The sequence below is a fragment of the Chiloscyllium plagiosum genome, unplaced genomic scaffold, assembly GCF_037043375.1.
Source record: "Chiloscyllium plagiosum isolate Xiang-an unplaced genomic scaffold, Cpla_swu_hap1 HiC_scaffold_45, whole genome shotgun sequence".
In the NCBI taxonomy this organism is placed as follows: domain Eukaryota; kingdom Metazoa; phylum Chordata; class Chondrichthyes; order Orectolobiformes; family Hemiscylliidae; genus Chiloscyllium; species Chiloscyllium plagiosum.
Window position 1 is genome coordinate 29883843 of NW_028270183.1, and position 22234 is coordinate 29906076.

At 49.5% G+C, this 22234-nt stretch overlaps 1 pseudogene; it reads right to left on the reverse strand.

Annotated features, from left to right (window-relative positions):
• LOC148136437 (putative G protein-coupled receptor 139) overlaps positions 1–9951 on the reverse strand; it is a 63752-nt pseudogene extending 53801 nt beyond the window's left edge.
• Between the last annotated feature and the right edge of the window lie 12283 nt (positions 9952–22234).

A 22234-nucleotide genomic window follows, 5' to 3' on the forward strand; every position in this document is an offset into this window, starting at 1 on the left:
ATTGCGGTCCTTGAAGAAGGAGGCCATCTGGGTTGTATGTTTTTGGAACTAGTCCTCCTGGGAGCAGATGCGGCGGAGACGAAGGAATTGGGAGAATGGGATGGCGTTTTTACAGGGGGCAGGGTGGGAGGAGGTGTAGTCCAGGTAGCTGTGGGAGTCGGTCGGTTTGTAGTAGATGTCCGTGTTTATTCGGTCGCCTGAGATAGAAATAGAAAGGTCGAGGAAGGGGAGGGAGGAATCTGAGACTGTCCAGGTGAATTTGAGGTCGGGCTGGAAGGTGTTGGTGAAGTGGATGAACTGTTCAACCTCCTCGTGGGAGCACGAGGCAGCGCCGATACAGTCATCGATGTAGCGGAGGAAAAGGTGGGGGAGTGGGGCCAGTGTAGTTGCGGAAGATGGACTGTTCCACATATCCTACGAAGAGGCAGGCATAGCTGGGGCCCATGCGGGTGCCCATGGCTACTCCTTTCGTTTGGAGGAAGTGCGAGGATTGGAAAGAGAAGTTGTTCAGGGTGAGGACCAGTTCATTCAGTCGAAGGAGGGTGTCAGTGGAAGGGTACTGGTTGGTACGGCGGGAAAGGAAGAAGCGGAGGGCTTTGAGTCCTTCGTGATGGGGGATGGAGGTGTACAGGGACTGGATGTCCATGGTGAAGATAAGGCATTGGGGACCGGGGAAGCGAAAATCATGGAGGAGGTGGAGGGCATGGGTGGTGTCCCGAACGCAGGTGGGGAGTTCTTGGACTAAGGGGGACAGGACGGTGTCAAGGTATGCGGAGATGAGTTCGGTGGGGCAGGAGCAGGAGGAGACAATGGGTCGGCCGGGGCAGTCAGGTTTGTGGATTTTGGGCAGGAGGTAGAAGCGGGCAGTGCGGGGTTGTGGGACTATGAGGTTGGAGGCGGTGGATGGGAGATCTCCCGAGGTGATGAGGTTATGGATTGTCTGGGAGATGATGGTTTGGTGGTGGGGTCATGGTCAAGGGGGCAGTAGGAGGAGGTGTCCGCGAGCTGGCGTTTGGCCTCAGCGGTGTAAAGGTCGGTGCGCCAAACTACTACCGCGCCTCCCTTGTCTGCTGGTTTGATAGTGAGGTTGGGTTTGGAACGGAGGGAGTGGAGGGAACAAAACTTGGCGGACTCCGGACTACTTCCGACCAACAAAACTTGGACCCAACATTCCGCACAAAAATGATATACCAAGTACTCTCAAACGGAGATTTGTTAAAACACATAAAAAAGGCAATTTCACCCATCACGTCTGTGTCACGCCAAAATCAATCACCAAATTATTCCAATACATTTCTAGCACTTATCTTTGCACCATTAAAACTTGTGGTGCTGGAAAAACACAGCAGATCAGGCAGCATCCAAGAAGCAGGAGAGTTGACATTTCAGGTATAACCCCTTCATCAGGAATGTGATGCACTTGACCTAGCATCCGTTTACAATCTCAGAGGCCAACAACTTATCATCTGTCAAAAGACTTTGTTTTAGGGTGTTGAGATTCTACAAGCAATTGAATGATAGGAATTGGCGAGTGCAGGTGTGGAGCTGGAGACAGTACTTAATAAGCCAGCACTGTAGAAAAGAAACCAGAAGGAACCTCAAGTAACAATAGACAATAGACAATGGGTGCAGGAGTAGGCCATTCTGCCCTTCGAGCCTGCACCACCATTCAATATGATCATGGCTGATCATTCCTAATCAGTATCCTGTTCCTGCCTTGTCTCCATAACCCTTGGTTCCACTATCCTTGAGAGCTCTATCCAACTCTTTCTTAAATGAATCCAGAGACTGGGCCTCCACTGGCCTCTGGGTCAGAGCGTTCCACACAGCCACCACTCTCTGGGTGAAGAAGTTTCTCCTCATCTCTGTCCTAAATGGTCTACCCCGTATTTTTAAGCTGTGTCCTCTGGTTCGGCACTCACCCATCAGCGGAAACATGTTTCCTGCTTCCAGATTGTCCAATCCTTTAATAATCTTATATGTCTCAATCAGATCCCCTATCAGTCTTCTAAACTCAAGGGTATACAAGCCCGGTCGCTCCAGTCTTTCAGCATAAGGTCGTCCCGCCATTCCAGGAATTGACCTTGTGAACCTACGCTGCACTCCCTCAATAGCCAGAATGTCTTTCCTCAAATTGGGAGACCAGAACTGCATACAATACTCCAGGTGTGGTCTCACCAGGGCCCTGTACAGCTGCAGAAGGACCTCTTTGCTTCTATGAAGGCCAGCATGCTATTAGCCTTTTTCACTACCTGCTGTACCTGCATGCTTTCCTTCATTGACTGGTGTACAAGAACTCCCAGATCTCTTTGTACTGCCCCTTTACCTTACGTGACTCCATTTAGGTAGTAATCTGCCTTCCTGTTCTTACCACCAAAGTGGATAACCATACATTTATCCACATTAAACTGCATCTGCCATGCATCTGACACTCACCTAACCTGTCCAGGTCACCCTGTAATCTCCTAACATCCTCCTCACATTTCACCCTGCCACCCAGCTTAGTATCATCAGCAAATTTGCTAATGTTATTACTAATACCATCTGCTATATCATTAATATATATTGTAAAAAGCTGCGGTCCCAGCACTGATCCCTGCGGTACCCCTGTCAGCCAACCAACTTTCAATCCAAGTTAGTATTTTGCCCCCAGTATCATGCGCCCTAACTTTGCTCACTAAACGGGAAAATTGGGAGTCAAAACGAGGGATTATGGGCACCAGAAGAAAAGCCAATCAAAAGGCAATGTGGGAAAATAAGAGAAGAAAACACCAAGGATTAAAATTTGGACATAACAGAAGGGTCACAGAGAAAATGCCATTAATGAGAAAAAGAACAGGATTCAAAGAGTCCAAAGATATGCAGGGTTAGTAAATTGGCAATGAGAAATTACCAGTAGTGTCCAGAGATATGCAGGCTAAGTGGGTTAGCCATGGGGAATGTAGAGATACAGCGATGGGGTGGGTCTGGGTGGGATGCTCTTTGGGGTCATTGTGGACCCTTTGAGCTTTCACATTGTATGGATTCAATAGTTCTGAGAAAAAACACTAAAGATTGAGGAGAAGTGCGATGAGTAAAGGTGGAAAGGAAAGGTAATACTGTCACCTGGTTGAAAGTGATCCAAAGGGAAGGTGACATCTCGGTGTTAAATAAAGAGCAGGATCAAAGAGAACATTAAGGATAAAGAGCAGAGGTAAAATTCCAACAAAGTGAAGATGGACAGGTAAAGCAATGAGGATGAAGGATAAGAGTGAGCAGCTGGAATGAAAATACCAAGGATGAGAGAAGATAGGCAGAGCAGCTGAGTGTAAACAGGGATTGGTTATTAGGAAACAGAAAATGGTGCTTACATTTCTCACAGTCAAAACAAGTTTGTTTTTGAAAAGTGTATGAGGGACATCAATCTGGTATTGAGCTGGCTTCTGGAAATAGATAACTTTATCGATCAGACAAGCATTAAAATCTAAACTGAGTACATAAGAATGACTGCCTTTACCAGGCGTTGTGTAAACATTGTCCCACAGTGTGTTGAACACACCACCTTTTGAATTGACTTACCAGGCACTCCAAACACTGCAAGAATGGGATAGTATATGAGCTCTGTCAGGTAAAGCGATGACCTGTTCATCTTCCGTGTGAAGAAAGAGGCAAACACACTGCCTGAAGTAGTAAGTAACGGAGACAGCAGTGATTTATTTATGGCACAGTGATTCCCTAATGGTTCTGTTTAATTGCGTACCTGCTGTCATTACTTACAGGTTCGTGAACAAGTTGGTATGTGCATCATCTGGCTTTTCAATGTGAAACCAATTAGGGAAGGAGCAATATCATTTAAAAAAAATGCAAAATGGGCGCCTGACATTATTCTTTCATTAAATCAAATCTGGTGTCCATTGTGCATGACACAAAGCCTACTCTGCAAGAAGCAACTGTAAAGGACATTGGTTCGGCCAATTTGGAATACTATGAGTAATTCCAGTCTCCCTCCTGCGGGAAGGATATTGTGAAACTTGCAATGGTTCAGAAAAGATTTACAAGGACATTGCCAGGTTTAGATGGTATGAGCTACAGGGAGAGGCTGAATAGGCTGTGGCTGTTTTCCCTGGGGTGTGACCTTATAGATGTTTATAAAATCAGGAGGGGCATGGATAGGATAAATGCCCAAGGTCTTTTCCCCAGGGGAGGGGAATCTAGAACTAGAGGGCATAGGTTTAGGGTGAGAGGATATAGATCTTAAAGGGACCTAAGCGGCAACTTTTTCATGCTGAAGGTAGTGCATGCACAGAATGAGATGCCAGAGGAAGTGGTGGAGGCTGGTACAATTACAACATTTAAAAGGCATCTGGACGGGTATGTGAATAGGAAGGGTTTAGAGGCCAAGTCGTGCCAAATGGGACTAGATTAGTTTTGGATATCTGGTCAGTATGGACGAGTTGGACCGAAGGGTCTGTTTCCGTGCTGTACATCCTGATGACTCTGTAACTGACCCCACCCAGTATTTGAGATTGTGCAAACATTTGATGAAATGGATTGCATGAGATTTTCATGGAAAATATGACATACACAAAAAAACATTCAGCACACCAGACCATATTAGTTTTTGTGTCCAAGATAAACTTCTCCTCGCTCTGGCTCACAGAAATATATCAGTGTAAAAACCTGCACCCTTCTCCTTCATGTATTATGATGCAAAAGCAAAATATTGCAGATGTGGGAAACCTGAAATAAGAACAATCAATGCTGAGAGATCCCAACCACTCAGGCAGCATCTGAGGAGAGATACAGCGTGAATAGGTGCAATCTTGTTGTAACACAAAGAACTGTGATGGGACTCTGCAGGAAGGAGCCGATTACAAACCAATCAGGCAGTGGAGAGGACACCTGCAGAACTTCACCTCCCATCAAGACCCTGGAGCTTGTGGTGGGCAACTCCTGTGCCCAGCACCACCATCTGGGATCGGCTTATAATCCTCTGAAGGACAGGCTTCGGTGTTCTGGAATTGTACAGTGAGGGAGGGGAATGGACTAGTAACCCCTGTGAAGGACAGACTCCAGTGTTCTGGAATTGTACAGTGAGGGAGGGGAATGGACTAGTAACCCCTGTGAAGGACAGACTCCAGTGAACTGGAATTGTACAGTGAGGGAGGGGGATGGGTTAGTAACCCCCTGAAGGACAGGCTCCAGTTTGGGATGTGGGGTTGGGGTGGTGGTGATAAGAATCATAGGTCTTCCTGTCTAAAAACTGTAATACCAGCCACGGCCAGTGGGTTGAGGTACAGCACCATCGAACCTCATTAGATACCCTTCCTGTCTCCAATCTTACTGCTACCGAGAGAAGGAAACTTCCCTGTTGTTCAAATTGATGAGCTTTCTTCAGAACTGAACCCAAAAGGAAATGTAAGGTTTTGTTTAAAGACCACAGAATGGGAGAACAGCAGGAAGAACAATGGAAAGGGGGCATTGTTTTGATGGTGAAAGTGAGTATTGCAGATGCTGGAGATGAGAGCTGAAAATGTGTTGCTGGAAAAGCGCAGAAGGTCAGGCAGCATCCAAGGAGCAGGAGAATCGATGTTTTGGGCATGGGCCCTTCTTCAGGAATGAGGAAAGTGTGTCCAGCAGGCGAAGATAAAAGGGAGGGAGGAGGGACTAGGGGGAGGGGCGTTGGAAATGCGAGAGGTGGAAGGTGGTTAAGGTGAGGGTGATAGGCCGGAGAGGGGGTGGGGCGGAGAGGTCAAGAAGAAGATTGCAAGTTAGGAAGCTGGTGCTGAGTTCGAGGGTTGGGACTGAGACAAGGTGGGGGGAGGAGAAATGAGGAAACTGGAGAAATCTGAGTTCATCCCTTGTGGTTGGAGGGTTCCCAGACGGAAGATGAGGCGCTCTTCCTCCAGCCGTCGTGTTGCCATGGCCTGGCAATGGAGGAGTCCAAGGACCTGCATGTCCTTGGTGGACTGGGAGGGGGAGTTGAAGTGTTGAGCCACGGGGTGGTTGGGTTGGTTGGTCCGGGTGTTCCAGAGGTATTCTCTGAAACGTTCCGCAAGTAGGTGGCCTGTCTCCCCAATATAGAGGAGGCCAAATCGGGTGCAGCGGATGCAGTAAATGATGTGTGTGGAGGTGCAGGTGAATTTGTGGCGGATATGGAAGGATCCCTTGGGGCCTTGGAGGGAAGTGAGGGGGGAGGTGTGGGCGCACGTTTTGCATTTCTTGCGGTTGCAGGAGAAGGTGCCGGGAGTGGGGGTTGGGTTGGTGGGGGGTGTGGACCTGTCAAGGGAGTCACGGAGGGAGTTGTCTTTTTGGAACGCTAATAGGGGAGGGGAGGGAAATATATCCCTTGAGGTGGGGTCCGTTTGGAGGTGGCGGAAATGACGACGGATGATATGATGTATATGGAGGTTGGTGGGGTGGTAGGTGAGAACCAGTGGGGTTCTGTCCTGGTGGCAATTGGAGGGGTGGGGCTCAAGGGCGGTGGAGCGGGAAGTGGAGGAGATGCGGTGGAGGGCATCTTCGATCACGTCTGGGGGGAAAGTGCAGTCTTTGAAGAAGGAGGCCATCTGGGTTATTCGGTATTGGAACTGGTCCTCCTGGGAGCAGATGCGGTGGAGACGAAGGAATTGGGAATATGGGCTGGCATTTTTACAGGGGGCAGAGTGGGAGAAGGTGTGGTCTCGGTAGCTGTGGGAGTCCGTCGGTTTATAGTAAATGTCCGTGTTGATTCGGTCGCCCGAGATAGAAATGGAGAGGTACAGGAAGGGGAGGGAGGAGTCTGAGACGGTCCAGGAGAATTTGTGGTCGGGATGGAAGGTGGTGGTAAAGTGGATGAACTGTTCAACCTCCTCGTGGGAGCACGAGGCAGCGCCGATACAGTCATCGATGTAGTGGAGGAAAAGGTGGGGGTGTGGTGCCAGTGTAGCTGCAGAAGATGGACTGTTCCACATATCCTACGAAGAGGCAGGCATAGCTGGGGCCCATGCGGGTGCCCATGGCTACTCCTTTGGTTTGGAGGAAGTGGGAGGATTGGAAAGAGAAGTTGTTCAGGGTGAGGACCAGTTCAGTCAGTCGAAGGAGGGTGTCAGAGGAAGGGTACTGGTTGGTACGGCGGGAAAGGAAGAAGCGGAGGGCTTTGAGTCTTTTGTGATGGGGGATGGAGGTGTACAGGGACTGGATGTCCATGGTGAAGATAAGGCGTTGGGGACCGGGAAAGCGAAAATCATGGAGGAGATGGAGGGCGTGGGTGGTGTCCCGAACGCAGGTGAGGAGTTCGTGCACTAAGGGTACAGAATCATATCGAGGTATGCAGAGATGAGTTCAGAGGGGCAGGAGCAGGCTGAGACAATGGATCGACCGGGGCAGTCAGGTTTGTGGATTTTGGGCAGGTGGTAGAAACGGGCGGTGCGGTGTTTTGGGACTATGAGGTTGGAGGCGGTGGATGGGAGATCCCCTGAGGTGATGAGGTTATGGATTGTCTGGGAGATGATGGTTTGGTGGTGGGAGGTGGGGTCATAGTCAAGGGAGTAGGAGGAGGTGTCCGTGAGCTGGCGTTTAGCCTCAGCGGTGTAAAGGTCGGTGCACCAAACGACTACCGCGCCTCCCTTGTCTGCCAGTTTGATAGCGAGGTTGAGGTTGGAATGGAGGGATTGGAAGGCTGCACATTCCAAGGGTGAGAGGAGTGGAGAGGTTGAGGCAGTTAATGTCGCAACGGCAGTTGACTATGAAGAGATCGAGGGCGGGTAAGAGACCAGCACGGGGTGTCCAGGTAGATGGGGTGTGTTGGAGGCGGGAGAAGGGGTCGTCAGAGGGTGGGCGAGAGTCCTGGTTGAAGAAGTAGGCGCGGAGGCGAAGGCGGTGGAAGAATTGTTCGATGTCACGCCGTGTGTTGAACTCGTTAATCTGGGAGCATAGGGGAATGAAGGTGAGGCCTCTGCTGAGGACTGATCTTTCATCCTCAGAGAGGAGGAGGTCTGGAGGGATGGTGAAAACACGGCAGGGTTGGGAGCTAAGACCTGGTATGGGGTTGGAGCTGGGAGTGGGGGTGGCGTTAGGCGTGGGGGCGGAAATCGGGGTGGGGACGGAGATCGGGGCGGGGGTGGGGTTCGGCGTGAGGACGGGGTTAGGCGTGCGGACGGAGCTCGGCGTGGGGGCAGCGTGGTCGTTGTGCAGGTGAGTGATGTCACTGGGGGGGGAAGTGCTCCTTGGATGCTGCCTGACCTGCTGCGCTTTTCCAGCAACACATTTTCAGCTTTGTTTTGATGGTGTCTGGTATGTGGGCCTTACTGGCAATGCCAACATTCATCACTAGACGATAAATTGCCCTTGAGCTGAGTGGCTTGGTTTGTCCTTCCAGAGGGGTCTGAACCATATTGCTATTGGAGAGCCACCTACAGGCCAGCTTGGGCAATGACAACAGATCCCCTTCTTGAAGGACATTACTGAACGAGATAGAGTCAGAGAGTTGCTAGCTACACAGCTCAGAAACAGACCCCTAGGTCCAACTCGTACATGCCGACAAGATATCCTCACCTAACCTAGTCCCATTTCCCAACATTTGGCCCATATCTCTCTCGTCCCTTTCAAACTCTGTGTCGATTTTGCACATTCTCTCTGTGTCTTTGTGGGTTTCCTTTGGGTGCTCCGGTTTCCTCCCACAGTCCAAAGATGTGCAGGTTTGGTGAACTGGCCATGCTAAATTGCTCATTGTGTTCAGGGGTGTGTAGGTTAGGTGCATTAGTCAGGGGTGCATGCAGAGTAATAAGGTAGGGGTATGGGTCTGGGCAGGATACCCTTCAGAGTGTCGGTATGGACTTGTTGTGCCAAATGGCCTGTTTCCACATGGTAGGGATTCTATGATTCTAGGAGAAAGTGAGGACTGCAGATGCTGGAGATCAGAGCTGAAAATGTGTTGCTGGAAAAGCGCAGCAGGTCAGGCAGCATCCAAGGATCAGGAGAATTGACATTTCGGGCATAAGCCCTTCTTCAGGAATGAGGAATCTTCAGGCTAAAATAAAAGGTAGGGAGGAGGGACTTGGGGAGGGGCGTTGGAAATGCGATAGGTGGAAGGAGGTTAAGGTGAGGGTGATAGGCCAGAGTGGGGTTGGGGGCGGAGGGGTCAGGAATAAGATTGCAGGTCAAGAAGGTGGTGCTGAGTCCGAGGGTTGGGACTGAGATAAGGTGGGGGGAGGGGAAATGCGGAAACTGGAGAAATCTGAGTTCATCCCTTGTGGTTGGAGGGTTCCTAGGCGGAAGATGAGGTGCTCTTCCTTCAGCCGTCGTGTTGCTATGGTCTGACGATGCAAGAGTCCAAGGACCTGCATGTCCTTGGTGGAGTGGGAGGGGGAGTTGAAGTGTTGAGCCACGGGGTGGTTGGGTTGGTTGGTCCTGGTGTCCCAGAGGTGTTCTCTGAAACGTTCCGCAAGTAGGCGGCCTGTCTCCCCAATATAGAGGCCACATCGGGTTAATGGATGAGAGGCTGGTTTGTGTGATGGACTGGGCTGTGTTCAACACTCTCTGTAATTACTTGCGGTCTTGGGAAGAGCTGTTGCCATACAATGGGGTGAAGCATCAGTAGAGGATGCTTTTTATGATACATCAATAAAATTGTTAAGTTTCATTGTTGGTATGCTAAATTTCCTTAGCCTCATGAGGAAGGAGAGGTGTTGGTGTGTTTTATTGTCTGAAGCATCAACATGGATGGATCAGTTGGATGTATCATTGGTGATGCTTACTTCTTAGGATCTTGAAGCTCTTGACGACCTCCACCTCAGCACCATTGATACAGACAGAGACATATCCTCCAGTCCACTTCCTGGAATTGGTGTCCAGCTCCTCCATTTTCACTTTGGGAAGTGGATAGAAGGTTGAAGACTCCGAGGTCAGAGGCAGTGAAGGACTGATCTCTAGACGATTTGATATCAGTGATGGACCTTCACACAATGGCTTATTGTTCAATGCTGGGGTCATGGTCCAGGAGAGCTAAGAGGAAGTGTGATTGGCCCCTGCAAGTAGACAATGGCCTCGTGGTTTTGACACGAGGTTCTTAATCCAGAGATCGAGGTGTGGGTTCGAGTCCCTCTACGACAGAGGGTGCAATTTGGATTCAATAAAAATCTAGATTTGAGAGTCTCATGATAACCATGAATCCTTTGCCAATTGTTGAAAAAAGCCATAAAGTTCACTGATGTCATTTATGGACGGTGTCGTGATTGTAACAAGATCAGCAACCTCATAGAATATGAGTTCCCTGATTGGGGCTGTTAACCTGCTCCAATCAGAGAGCCCTGGCTGACAGATATAAACAGGAGATAGCCCAATGGTACATAGGGGCAGACAGAGAGCCAGAAGGCGGGTAGCCGTCCTCAGCGCTGTCACCCCAGGCAGGTACCGGGGCGGGCTGTCCCAGAGGTGGTCGGAAGGTGTTGAGGGTGTTTAGTGAAGCCGGAAGGTGGGTGGGCCGTCCTGACCACTGTCACCCTGGGCGGATACTGGGGTGGGCTGTCCCAGAGGTGGTCGAAAGGTGTGTCAGGGCGGACCGAGAACTGGAAGGGGCATGGGGTGGACCGAGAACCGGAAGGTGGGTAGGGGCGGGCTGCCTTAGAGTGGTCGGAAGGTGGGAGTGATGGGGGCTTGCTGGGCCTGTATTGTCTGCACTGTCTGCACTTTTGTATGTAACAGTACTGTCTAATGTACAACTGTTACTGCTGTTGTCTTTTTATATCTTTGTGAAACTGGGATTTGAGGTTTGTCCTCATGTCCCTGTAAACTGTTTGATTGGTAGGGTTTGGGGCCTGGCTTTGCTGCTCCTCTCCCTTGTAAAATTGCTGTCTCTTGTATGCAGCTGTAAATGTAACTGTTTGTTGCAAACTGTTTTTGTAATTTGTTTAATAAAAAAAATATAAACAGGAAAAAAAAATAAACAGGAGATAGCCCAATGGTACATAGGGGCAGACAGAGAGCCAGAAGGCCGGTAGCTGTCCTCAGCACTGTCACCCCAGGCAGGTACCAGGGCGGGCTGTCCCAGAGGTGGTCGGAAGGTGCTGAGGGTGGTTAGTGAAGCCGGAAGGTGGGTGGGCCGTCCTGACCACTGTCACCCTGGGCGGGTACTGGGGTGGGCTGTCCCAGAGGTGGTCGAAAGGTGTGTAGGGGTGGGTTGCCTTAGAGTGGCTGGAAGGTGGGAGGGATGGGGTCTTGCTGGGTCTGTATTGTATGCACCGTTTATGTAACTTATGTACAAATGTCATTGTCACTGTCTTTTATATATGAAACTGGGATTTGAAGTTTGTCCTCCTCTCCCTGTAAACTGGTTGAACAGTTGGATTTGGGGCCTGGCTTTGCTGCTCCTCTCCCTTGTAAAATTGCTGTTGTATACAGCTGTAAATGTTAACTGTTTCTTGTAAACTGTTTTGTAATTTGCTTAATAAAATATCATAAACAGGAAAAAAAATATAAACAGGAGATTGTTTGATCACACAGCATTGCCCTTTGATGAAAAAAAATAAACAGGAGATTCTCACCGGCCACTCGGGTGTTTCCTTTCAATAAATAAAAAAAAAGAGAATAAAAGAAAAAAATAAAATAAAAAAAGAGAGAAAAAATAAATAAACAGGAGATTCAGAGGTATTCTCAACGTAGGGGACTGACTCTGTGCTGGCTGGTGCTACAGTCAGTATGTTACTGTTAGTTTCTGCTTCTCTTTTTTTGGAGGGGGAAACCTGATTACTGAACTGGCTGAGTTAGTTAGTCAGTTTGTTAACTGGCATTCCTTTTAGTGAGGACTGATTGTTAAACTCCTGATGCACATAATGTATTTCAGGTGCAACTCAGTTCTCATTCAAGGGTTTGTTGTTTCACTGCAGAAAATGTGTTGCTGGAAAAGCGCAGCAGGTCAGGCAGCTTGAAGAAGGGCTTATGCCCGAAACGTCAATTCTCCTGTTCCCTGGATGCTGCCTGACCTGCTACTCTTTTCCAGCAACACATTTTCAGCTCTGATCTCCAGCATCTGCAGACCTCACTTTCTCCTCAAAGATTGTTGTTTCACTAGCTGGTTACAGCCTGTGTGTCACTCTTTTCTCTCCTTTCTCTTTCTGAGAAAAGGACAATGTTAATTTCATGGTAGGGCTTAGCCCTTGGTCTGTAGTTTTCTTTTTTTTTGTATGTGTCTTCACTTTTTATTGGTGTTTTGACTGAGCCCTGTGGAAGACTGACATTTTACCAGAGGAGCTGTTCCTGTGGGGAGGCCTAACCGTGGGACTGGGCCTCTGAAGATTGAACACCTGTGTGTGTGCTGGGAGGTGAGCACTTGCTGTATCCTGGAGTTTGGGAGAAGACCTTTCCTTCAGGAGTGGACCAAACCCCTGAGAGTTAACTGCATCTGTACAATGTACTGTTCCTATGAGTGGGCCTGACTCTCCAAGGCTGGGCCAGGACTCCATGGAGACTGAACACCTGTGTGCTGTGGGGTGTGCATTTGCTGCCCTTCAGGAGTGGACACTGCCCTTGGTTGCGAACTCTGTTTTTAGCAACGGACTCTGCAGTTTGGAGCGGACTCTATTTCCGACAACGTACATCGTATACTAGAGTGGACTCTTCCTGGAAATGGATTCTATATTTTGAAGACTGTATAGGTTTGGACTGTGTACCAGAAAGGATTCTGTTTTCTGTTAATTTAACTATATTGTGCTTCCTGTGTCTATCACCTGCACTGTCATGCGTGTCCCTGGGTCTGGCAGGCCTTACTGTGAGCTGATAGGCTCATAGGTCGTCCTGAAAGCTGTCACCCCGAGAGCCGGAGGGTCGTAGGCCATCCTGTGAACCTGAAGGTTGGTAGGCTGTCCCGAAAGCCGGAGTGTGAGTAGGCCACCCTGATGCCAGTCACTCTGAGAGCCAGATGGTGGGTCGGCCGTTCTGAGCGCTGTCATTCCGAGAAGGGGTAATCGGGATGGGCTGTCCTAGAGGTGGTCGAAAGGTGTCAGAGCAGCCGAGAGCCAGAATGTGTGTAGGGGTGGGCTGAGATCCGGAAGGCTTGTGGGCTACCCTACACGCTGTCATCCCAGGGAAGGGGACGGGCTGTTCTAGAAGTGGTCGAAAGGTGTGCCAGGATAGCCCACTGGCCGGATGGCGCATCGGGGTGGGTGAGAGCCCAATGGTACGTTGGGGCAGATCGAGAGCCAGAAGGCAGGTAGCCGTCCTCAGCGCTGTCACCCTGGGCAGGTATCGGGGCGGGCTGCCCCAGAGGTGGTTGAAAGGTGCTGAGGGTGGTTAGTAAAGCCGAAAGGTGGGTAGGCCATCCTGACCGCTGTCACCCCGGGCGGGTACCGGGCCGGGCTGTCTTGAGGTGGTCAAAAGGTGTGTCAGGGCAGACCAAGAACTGGAAGGGGCTTGGGGTGGATTGAGAACCGGAAGGCGTGTAGTGGTGGGCTGCCTTAGAATGGCCAGATGGCGGGAGGGACAGGGGCTTGCTGGGTCTGTATTGTCTACACTTTTTTTAATGTAACTGGATTGTCTTATGTATAAAGGTCATTGTTGCTGTCTTTTTATATTTGAAACTGGGATTTGTGCTTTGTCCTCAATTCCCTGTTAATTGGTTGAACCGTAGGGTTTGGGGCCTAGCTTTGCTGCTCCTCTCCCTTGTAAAATTGCTGTTGTAGACAGCTGTAAATGTTAACTGTATTTTATAAATTGTTTTGTATTTTGTTTAATAAAATAAAATAAACAGGAGATTCAGAGGTATTCTCAACTTCAGGGACTGACTCTGCTGGCTGGTGCTACAGTCAGTGTGTTACTGTTGCAGTTAGCTTCTGCTCCTTTTTTTTCTGGAGTGGAAACCTGATTCCTGAACTGGCTGAATTATTTAGCAACTGGTATCCCTTTTAGTGAGGACTGATTGTTAAACTCTTGATGCACAAAATGTGTTTCAGGTGTAGCTCAGTTCTCATTAGGGGATTGTTGTTTCACTGGCTGGTGACAGCCTGTGTTACTCTTCTTCTCTTTTTACTTTTTGGAAAAAGGACAATGTTAATTTTGTGGTAGGGCTTAGCCCTTGGACTCTATTTTCTTTGTTTTTTTGTATGTGTCTTCACTTTTTTATTGGAGTTTGGTCTGAGCCCTTGTGGACAACATACATTTTACCAGAGGAGCAGTTCCTGTGGGGAGGCCTAGCCCTGGGACTGGGCCTCTGAAGATTGAACACCTGTGTGTGTGTGCTGGGAGGTGAGCACTTGCTGTATCCTGGAGTTTGGACGAAAATCTTGCCTTCAGGAGTGGATTAAACCAATGTTAACTGCACCTGTACTATGTTCCTGTGAGTGGGCCTGGTTCTCCAAGGCTGTGCCAGGGCTCCATGGAGACTGCATACCTGTGTGCTGTGAGCTGTGTATTTGCTGCCCTTCGGGAGTGGACTCTGCCCTTGGTTGCGGACTCTGTTTTTAGCAACGGACTCTGCAGTTTGGTGTGGACTCTATTTCCGACAACGTACACCGTATACTGGAGTGGACACTGTTCCTGGGAATTGACTCTACATTTTGAAGAAAAATGTCTGTGCTAATGGACTCTATACTAGAAAGGACTTTGTTTATTGGTAATTAACTGTCATATGGTTTGTTGGGTCTATCACCTGCATTGTCTTGCGTGTCCCTGGATCTTGCAGGCCAGATCTGGATCTGGATCAGAAGCTGGGAGGCTCATGGGTCGTCCTGAAAGCTGTCACCCCGAGAGCCGGAGGGTGGGTAGGCCATTCTGTGAACCTGAAGGTTGGTAGGCTGTCCCGAGAGCCGGAGGGTGGGTAGGCCACCCTGATGCCAGTCAACCTGAGAGCTAGATGGTGGGTAGACCGTTCTGAGCGCTGGATCAGTGGTGCTGGAAGAGCACAGCAATTCAGGCAGCATGCGAGGACAGGCAAAATCGACGTTTCGGGCAAAAGCCCTTCATCAGGAATAAAGGCAGAGAGCCTGAAGCGTGGAGAGATAAGCAAGAGGAGGGTGGGGGTGGGGAGAGAGTGGCATAGAGTACAATAGGTCAGTGGGGTAGGAGATGAAGGTGATAGGTCAGGGAGGAGAGGGTGGAGTGGATAGGTGGAAAAGGAGCTGGGCAGGTCGGACAAGTCCGGACAGGTCAGGGGATCGGTTCTGAGCGCTGTCGTCCCGAGAAGGGGTAATTGCGATGGGCTATCCTAGAGGTGGGCGAAAGGTGTGTCAGAGCAGCTGAGAGCCAGAAGGCGCGTAGGGGCAGGCTGAGATCAGGAAGGCTTGTGGGCTGCCCTGAACGCTGTCGTCCCATGGAAGGGAACGGGCTGTCCTCGAGTTGGCCGGAAGGTGTGTCAGGATAGCCCACTGGCCGGACGGTGCATCAGGGTGGGTGAGAGCCCGATGGTACGTGGGGGCAGACCGAGAGTCAGAAGGCAGGTAGCTGTCTTCAGCGCTGTCACCCTGGGCAGGTACCGGGGTGGGCTGTTCTAGTGGCGGTCGGAAGGTGTGTTAGGGCAGACCAAGAACTGGAAGCAGCATGGGGTGGACAGAGCTGGAAGTTGCGTAGGGGCGGGCCGCCTTAGAGTGGCCGGACAGTGGGAGTGACGGGACTAGGGGGCTTGCTGGGTCTGTATTGTCTGCACTTTTGTATCTAACAGTATTGTCTCATGTACAAATGTCATTGTCGCTGTCTTTCCAAATCTGAAACTGGGATTTGACGTTTGTCCTCATCTCTCTGTAAACTGGTTGAACAGTAGGGTTTGGGGCCTAGCTTTGCTGCTCCTCTCCTTGTAAAATTGCTGTTGTATACAGCTGTAAATGTTAACTGCTTTTTTTTTTTGAAAACTGTTTGGTAATTTTCTAATAAAACATATAAACAGGAGATTCAGAGTTCTTCTCAATTTAGGGGACTGACTCTGTGCTGGCTGGGCCACAGTCAGTATGTTACTGTTAGTTTATGCTTCCCTTTCTTATGGAGGGGGGAAACCTGCTTCCTGAACTGGCAGAATTATTTAGCAACTGGTATTAGTGAGGACTGATTTCTAAACTGCCTGATGCACACAATGTATTTCAGGTGTGACTCAGTTCTCATTAGGGGGTTGTTGTTTCACTGCCTAGTTACAGCCTGTGTGTTACTCTTATCTCTTTTTATTTTTAAGGAAAGGACAATGTGGATTTTATCGTACTAGGGCTTAGCCCTTGGCCTCTAGCTTTCTTAGCTGAAAATGTGTTGCTGGAAAAGCGCAGCAGGTCAGGCAGCATCCAAGGAACAGGAGAATCGACGTTTCGGGCATAAGCCCTTCCTGAAGAAGGGCTTATGCTCGAAACGTCGATTCTCCTGTTCCTTGGAGGCTCCAGCATCTGCAGCCCTCACTTTCTCTCTAGTTTTCTTAGTTTTTTTTGTATATCTTCACTGCTTTTGGTGTTTGGACTGAGCCCTTGTGGAAGACATACATTTTACCAGAGGAGCTGTTCCTGGTGGGGAGGCTTAGCCCCGGGACTGGGCCTCTGAAGATTGAACACCTGTGTGTGCTGGGTGGTGAGCACTTGCTGTATCCAGGATGTTTGGGAAAAAACCTTTCTTTCAGGAGTGGACCAAACCCCTGTACTCTATGCAACTCTCTCCCCACCCCCACCCTCCCCTAGCTTATCTCTCCACGCTTCAGGCTCACTGGCTTTATTCCTGATGAAGGGCTTTTGCCCGAAACTTCGATTTCGCTGCTCGTTGGATGCTGTCTGAACTGCTATGCTCTTCCAGCACCACTGATCCAGAATCTGGTTTCCAGCATCTGCAGTCATTGTTTTTACCTCGTTTATTCAAACCCCTTTGAGTTAACTGCACCTGTACAATGTACTGTTCCTGTGAGTGGGCCTGGTTTTCCAAGACTGGTTTCCAAGACTGGGTCAGGACTCCATGGAGACTGAACATCTATTGGGTGTGCATTTGCTGCCTTTGGGAGTGGTCTCTGCATTTCTGACAAGGCACGTCGTAAACTGGAATGGACTCTGTTACTGGGAATGGACTCTATATTTTGAAGACTCTATATTTGGACTGGGTACCAGAAAGGACTCTGTTTTTGGTAATTAATTGTATCATGTTGTTTGTTGGGTCTATCACCTGCACTGTCTTGTGTATCTGTGGGTCTGGTAGGCCTTACTGTGAGCTGGGAGGCTCATGGGTCATCCTGAAAGCTGTCACCCAGAGAGCCGGAGGGTGGGTAGGCCATCCTGTGAACCTGAAGGTTGGTAGGCTGTCGCGAAAGCCGGAGTGTGGGTAGGCCACCCTAATGCCAGCCGCCCTGAGAGCGAGATGGTGGGTAGACCGTTCTGAGCATTATCGTCCCAAGAAGGGGTAATTGGGATGGGCTGTCCTACAGGTGGTCAGAAGGTGTGTCAGAGCAGCCAAGAGCCAGAAGGCGCATAGGGGTGGGCTGAGATCCGGAAGGCTTGTGGGCTACCCTGCACGCTGTCGTCCCATGGAAGGGGACGGGCTGATCTAGAGGTGGCCGGAAGGTGTGCCAGGATAGCGCACTGGCCGGATGGCGCATCGGTGTGGGTGAGAGCCCAATGGTACATAGGGCCAAACCGAGAGCTAGAAGGCTGGTAGCCAACATCAGCACAGTCACCCCGGGCAGGTACCAGGGTGGGCTGCCCTAGAGGTGGTCGAAAGGTGTCAGTGCAGACAGTGACCTGGAAGGTGTGTAGGGGCGGGCTGCCTTAGATTGGTCGGAGGTGGGAGGGACGGGGGCTTGCTAGGTCTGTATTGTCTGTACTTTTTTTATGTAACAGGATTGTCTCATGTACAAATGTCATTGTCGCTGTCTTGTCATGCTTGAAACTGGGATTTGGGGTTTGTCCTCATTTTCCCTGGAAACTGGTTGAATGGTAGGATTTGGGGCCTGGCTTTGCTGCTCCTCCCTTGTAAAATTGCTGTTGTATACAGCTGTAAATGTTAACTGTTTTTTGTAAACTGTGTTTTGTAATCGCTTAAATAAAAATTTAAAAATGAAAAAGTAACAGGAGATTGAGTCTCCTCAGTTTAGGGGACTGACTCTGTGCTGGCTGGGCCACAGTCAGTGTGTTCCTGTTGGCTTCTACTTTTTTTTTCCCCTGGGGTGGAAACCTGATTCCTGAACTGTCTGAATTATTTAGCCAGTTTGTTACGTGGTATTTCTTTAATGAGGACTGATTTCTAAACTGCCTAATGCACACACTGTATTTCAGGTGTAACTCAGTTCTCATTAGGGGATTGTTGTTCCACTGGCTGGTTACAGCCTGTGTTACTCTTTTCCTCTGTCCTTTTCTCAAAAAGTAAAAAAAAGTTAATTTTGTGGTAGGGCTTAGCCCTTGGATTCTAGTTTTGTCTGTTTTTTGTATGTGTCCTCACTGTGCTTTTGGTGTTTGGACTGAGCCCTTATGGAAGACATACATTTTACAAGAGGAGCTGTTCCTGTGGGGAGGCCTAGCCCTGGGACTAGGCCTCTGAAGATTGAAACCTGTGTGTGTGCTGAGACGTGAGCACTTGCTGAATCCTGGAGTTTGGGAGAAGACCTTTCCTTCAGGAGTGGACCAAAACCCCTTTAAGTTAACTGCACCTTTAAAATGTACTGTGATCCTGTGAGTGGGCCTGGTTCTCCAAGGGTGTGCCAGGGCTCCATAGAGACTGAACACCTGTGTGCTGTGGGGTGTGTATTTGCTGCCTTCAGGAGTGGACTCTGCCCTTGGTTGTGGACTCTGTTTTTAGCAACGGACTCTGCAGTTTGGAGTGGTCTCTGTTTCCGACAATGCACATTGTATATTGGAGTGGACTATATTTTTTCAAGAGTGTTTGAACGCTGTGTGCCAGAAAGGACTCTGTTTGTTCACAATTAACTCGACCATGTTTCTTGTTGTGTTATCACCTGCAACGTCTTGTGTGTCCCTGGGTCTGGCAGGCCTTACTGAGAGCTGGGAGGCTCATGGGTCATCCTGAAAGCTGTCACCCCGAGAACCGGAGGGTAGGTAGGCCATCCTGTGAACCTGAAGGTTGGTAGGCTGTCCCGAGAGCCAGAGGGTGGGTAGGCCACCCTGAAGCCGGTCACCCCGAGAGCGGGAAGGTGCGTAGGGGCAGGCTGAGATCTGGAAGGCTTGTGGGCTACCCTGCACGCTGTCATCCCTTGGGAAGGGGACAGGCTGTCCTAGAGGTGGCCGGAGGGTGTATCAGGATAGCCTACTGGCCGGACGGTTCATCGGGATGGGTGAGAGCCCAATGGTGCGTAGGGGCAGAAAGAGAGCCAGAAAGTGGGTAGGCCGTCTTCAGCGCTGTCACCCTGGGCAGGTACCGGGGCGGGCTGTCCTCGAGGTGGTAGAAAGGTGTGTCATGGTTGACTGAAAACTGGAAGTGCATGGTATAGACAGAGAGCCTGAAGGTGTGTGGGAGCAGATTGCTCGGAAGGTAGGAGGGACGGGGGGCTTGCTGGGTCTATATTGTCTGCACTGTTTTTATGTAACTAGATTGTCCTTGTATGTACAAATGTCGTTGCTGTCTTGTCATGCTTGAAACTGGGATTTGAGATTTGTCCTCATCTCCCTGTAAACTGGTTGAACGGTAGGGTTTGGGGTTTGGCTTTGCTCCTCTCCCTTGTAAAATTGCTGTCTCTTGTATACAGCTGTAAATGTTACCTGTTTTTTGTAAACACTTTTGTAATTGTATAATAAAATTTGAAAAAAGATAAACAGATGTGCCACTGCGGAGAGGAGAGGGTAGGGCTGAAGACCTCCTCGTGGGTCTGCTCCTGGGCCTGGCCAAACTGGCCATAAACAGGTCCAGGCAGCGGGCCGTGGAGTGGATTGTTAGGGCCGACTGCCTGCCCCTCTTCCACGGTTACGTTAGAGCCTGGCTGTCTCTGGAGAAGGAACACGCGGTGTCCACCAACACCCTGCAGTTGTTCAGGGGGAGGTGGGCGCCCTGGGGAGTGGACTGTATTATTACCCCGTCCAACTCTATTTTGATTTAATCCCTGCCCTCCCCTTCACTGTTTGATGACGCAGCATTGCCCTTTTGCTGTGAAGGGCACATCTTGTCACTTGCCACTCGGGTGTTTCCTGTCTTCCTGGTGGTGGAAGTTTGAATAAAGATTCGTGCACCTTGTGTCTCTCACTGTGTCTGACACCTGCACACACACATATGGGTGCTGGAGAAAAAAAAGAAGAAAAGATAAAACGAATAAGTAGGACTGGCAGAGGTTCTTTTCGCACGCAGAGCTGGCTCTGTGGGAGCTGGATCAGTGATAAGGATTCTCTGTGTATGTAAAGGGTGATTTGGTGCTGGTATACTGGCCTCTGTGGAGTTACTTCAGTGGCGACAAGACTGGGCTTAAGAAGGTGACCATGCAAAAGCTCCTCCTGCCTGAAGGAGGATTTGAACTGGCACTAAATCTGGCCTAGTCATCAGACAGCGTTACAGTTACATTATCTTGTGTGTCCCTGGGTCTTGCAAGTCTTACTGTGAGCTCGGAGGCTCATAGTCGTCCTGAAACATCAGAGTTACAGGGTCTGCTGATGGAAGTGGGCACCCTCGCCAGGCCAACTGAGCTTGGGTACTAAGTGACTTAAGGTAATTACATAGCCTCACTCAGGATGTATCCTGATCAGATGGTCTCTAGGTCAGGCCCCAATGGAAAACCCCAAAACTAAGCCATGCCGCAGCCAAATGGTTGACATTTTCTTCAAAGTCAGGCTTAACAAGCCATTGTAGTTGCTGCTGGTATGGGGATCTGAGACAGCAAAGGGGTCCCACTCGACATAATGGCGTAGGAGAGCTCATAGGCCATTATCCAGGAGAGAGAACACCTTGCACCTACAGCTGGTTCGGAACAGTTATTTACAACATCCAAGTGGGAACTGAATAAACTAAACACCTGGATAAATAGTGGTCCGGTAGCAGTGGAGGTGGATAACAATGCAATTGTTTCAGTGATCGCGGAACCACACTTGAATAAACTTTACCCTGGGACTTTAACCCTTAAATTTGTTCAAGACCTCAGTTAGGCTGAGAGCCTACACTGGGGAACTTTTCCAGATTCAGGGAACAACTTCAGTCCCACTCTCTTCTGAGAAGCAGCTGGTTCAGTTCCCACTGACTGTAGTAAGAAGCTTGGGCACAAGCCTGATGGGGTGAAATTGGTTCAGAAATATTCACCTTGATTTTCCAATTAGAAAATGGCTGCCTGAGTGAAGTCCGAATGAAATACCTGGATATTTCTCAGGAAGGTCTAAAAGGACGATGAAAGGAGACAAGGCCACCTTGCATGTTGGCCAGGAGACAATTCCACGATTCTGCACGGCCCACTCAGTACTTTATATACAGAAAAAGAGGCAGGAAGCAGGAGATTGAATTATCAAGCCAATACAGTTTGTGGAATGGACAGCACTGGTCTTACCCATTGTGAATCTTGACGGGCCTTTGTAGGGATTTTAATCAAACGGTAAACTGCTTCTTGGAGCTGAATAAATAGCAATCTCTCGCATAGAGAACTTATGCACAAATCTGTCAGGGAGCCTGTCCTTCACAAAGCGGACATGAGCTGTATGTACTTGCAATTGTGGTAGATGAGAATTCCTAGAAATATGATCCAATTAATACCTAGAAGGGGTTGTGCCAATATACGAGACTACCATTTGGGGTATTAACAGCCTGTGCCATTTTTCAGTCAATGATGGAGAACATTTTATGTGGTCTACCCAATATTTCCATTTATCTGGATGACATACTAATAACAGGGAAGAACGAGAAGGAGCACGAGATCTCTTGGCATTGGTCTTCAGATGTTTCTCCGATGTGAGCCTGAATAGGGAAATGTGTATTCCAGGCCCCCCCACATGACCTCCTTGGGATACAGAGCTGACAAGACAGGTTAGACCCATTGGTAGATAGGGAGGGTGATCAAAGTTGCCCTGACTCCCACGTCTGTCCTGGAGCTTGGGTCTTTCCTTGGGCGGGTCAGAAATTATGGAAAGTTCATACATAACCTGTCTCAGACCTGATGGAGAGAAGATTCCATACCAGGTTAAACCTGAGCTTCCCAGATCTCTGGGGAGGGCGGAGGGTGTAACAGCACCAGCAACATCAATCCCTGCCACGTGACTCCACTCAGTGAGAGAGACAGTTTACTTCAGGGAGGGTTGGTGTCAGAATGATGGGAATGGCCCTGTATGGGGAAGAGGCAGGGTCGAGGCAAGGTCAGGTCCTGTGAGGTAGAAGGTTCGGGTCAGTGTGACAGTCCTGAACAAGGATGGAGACCACA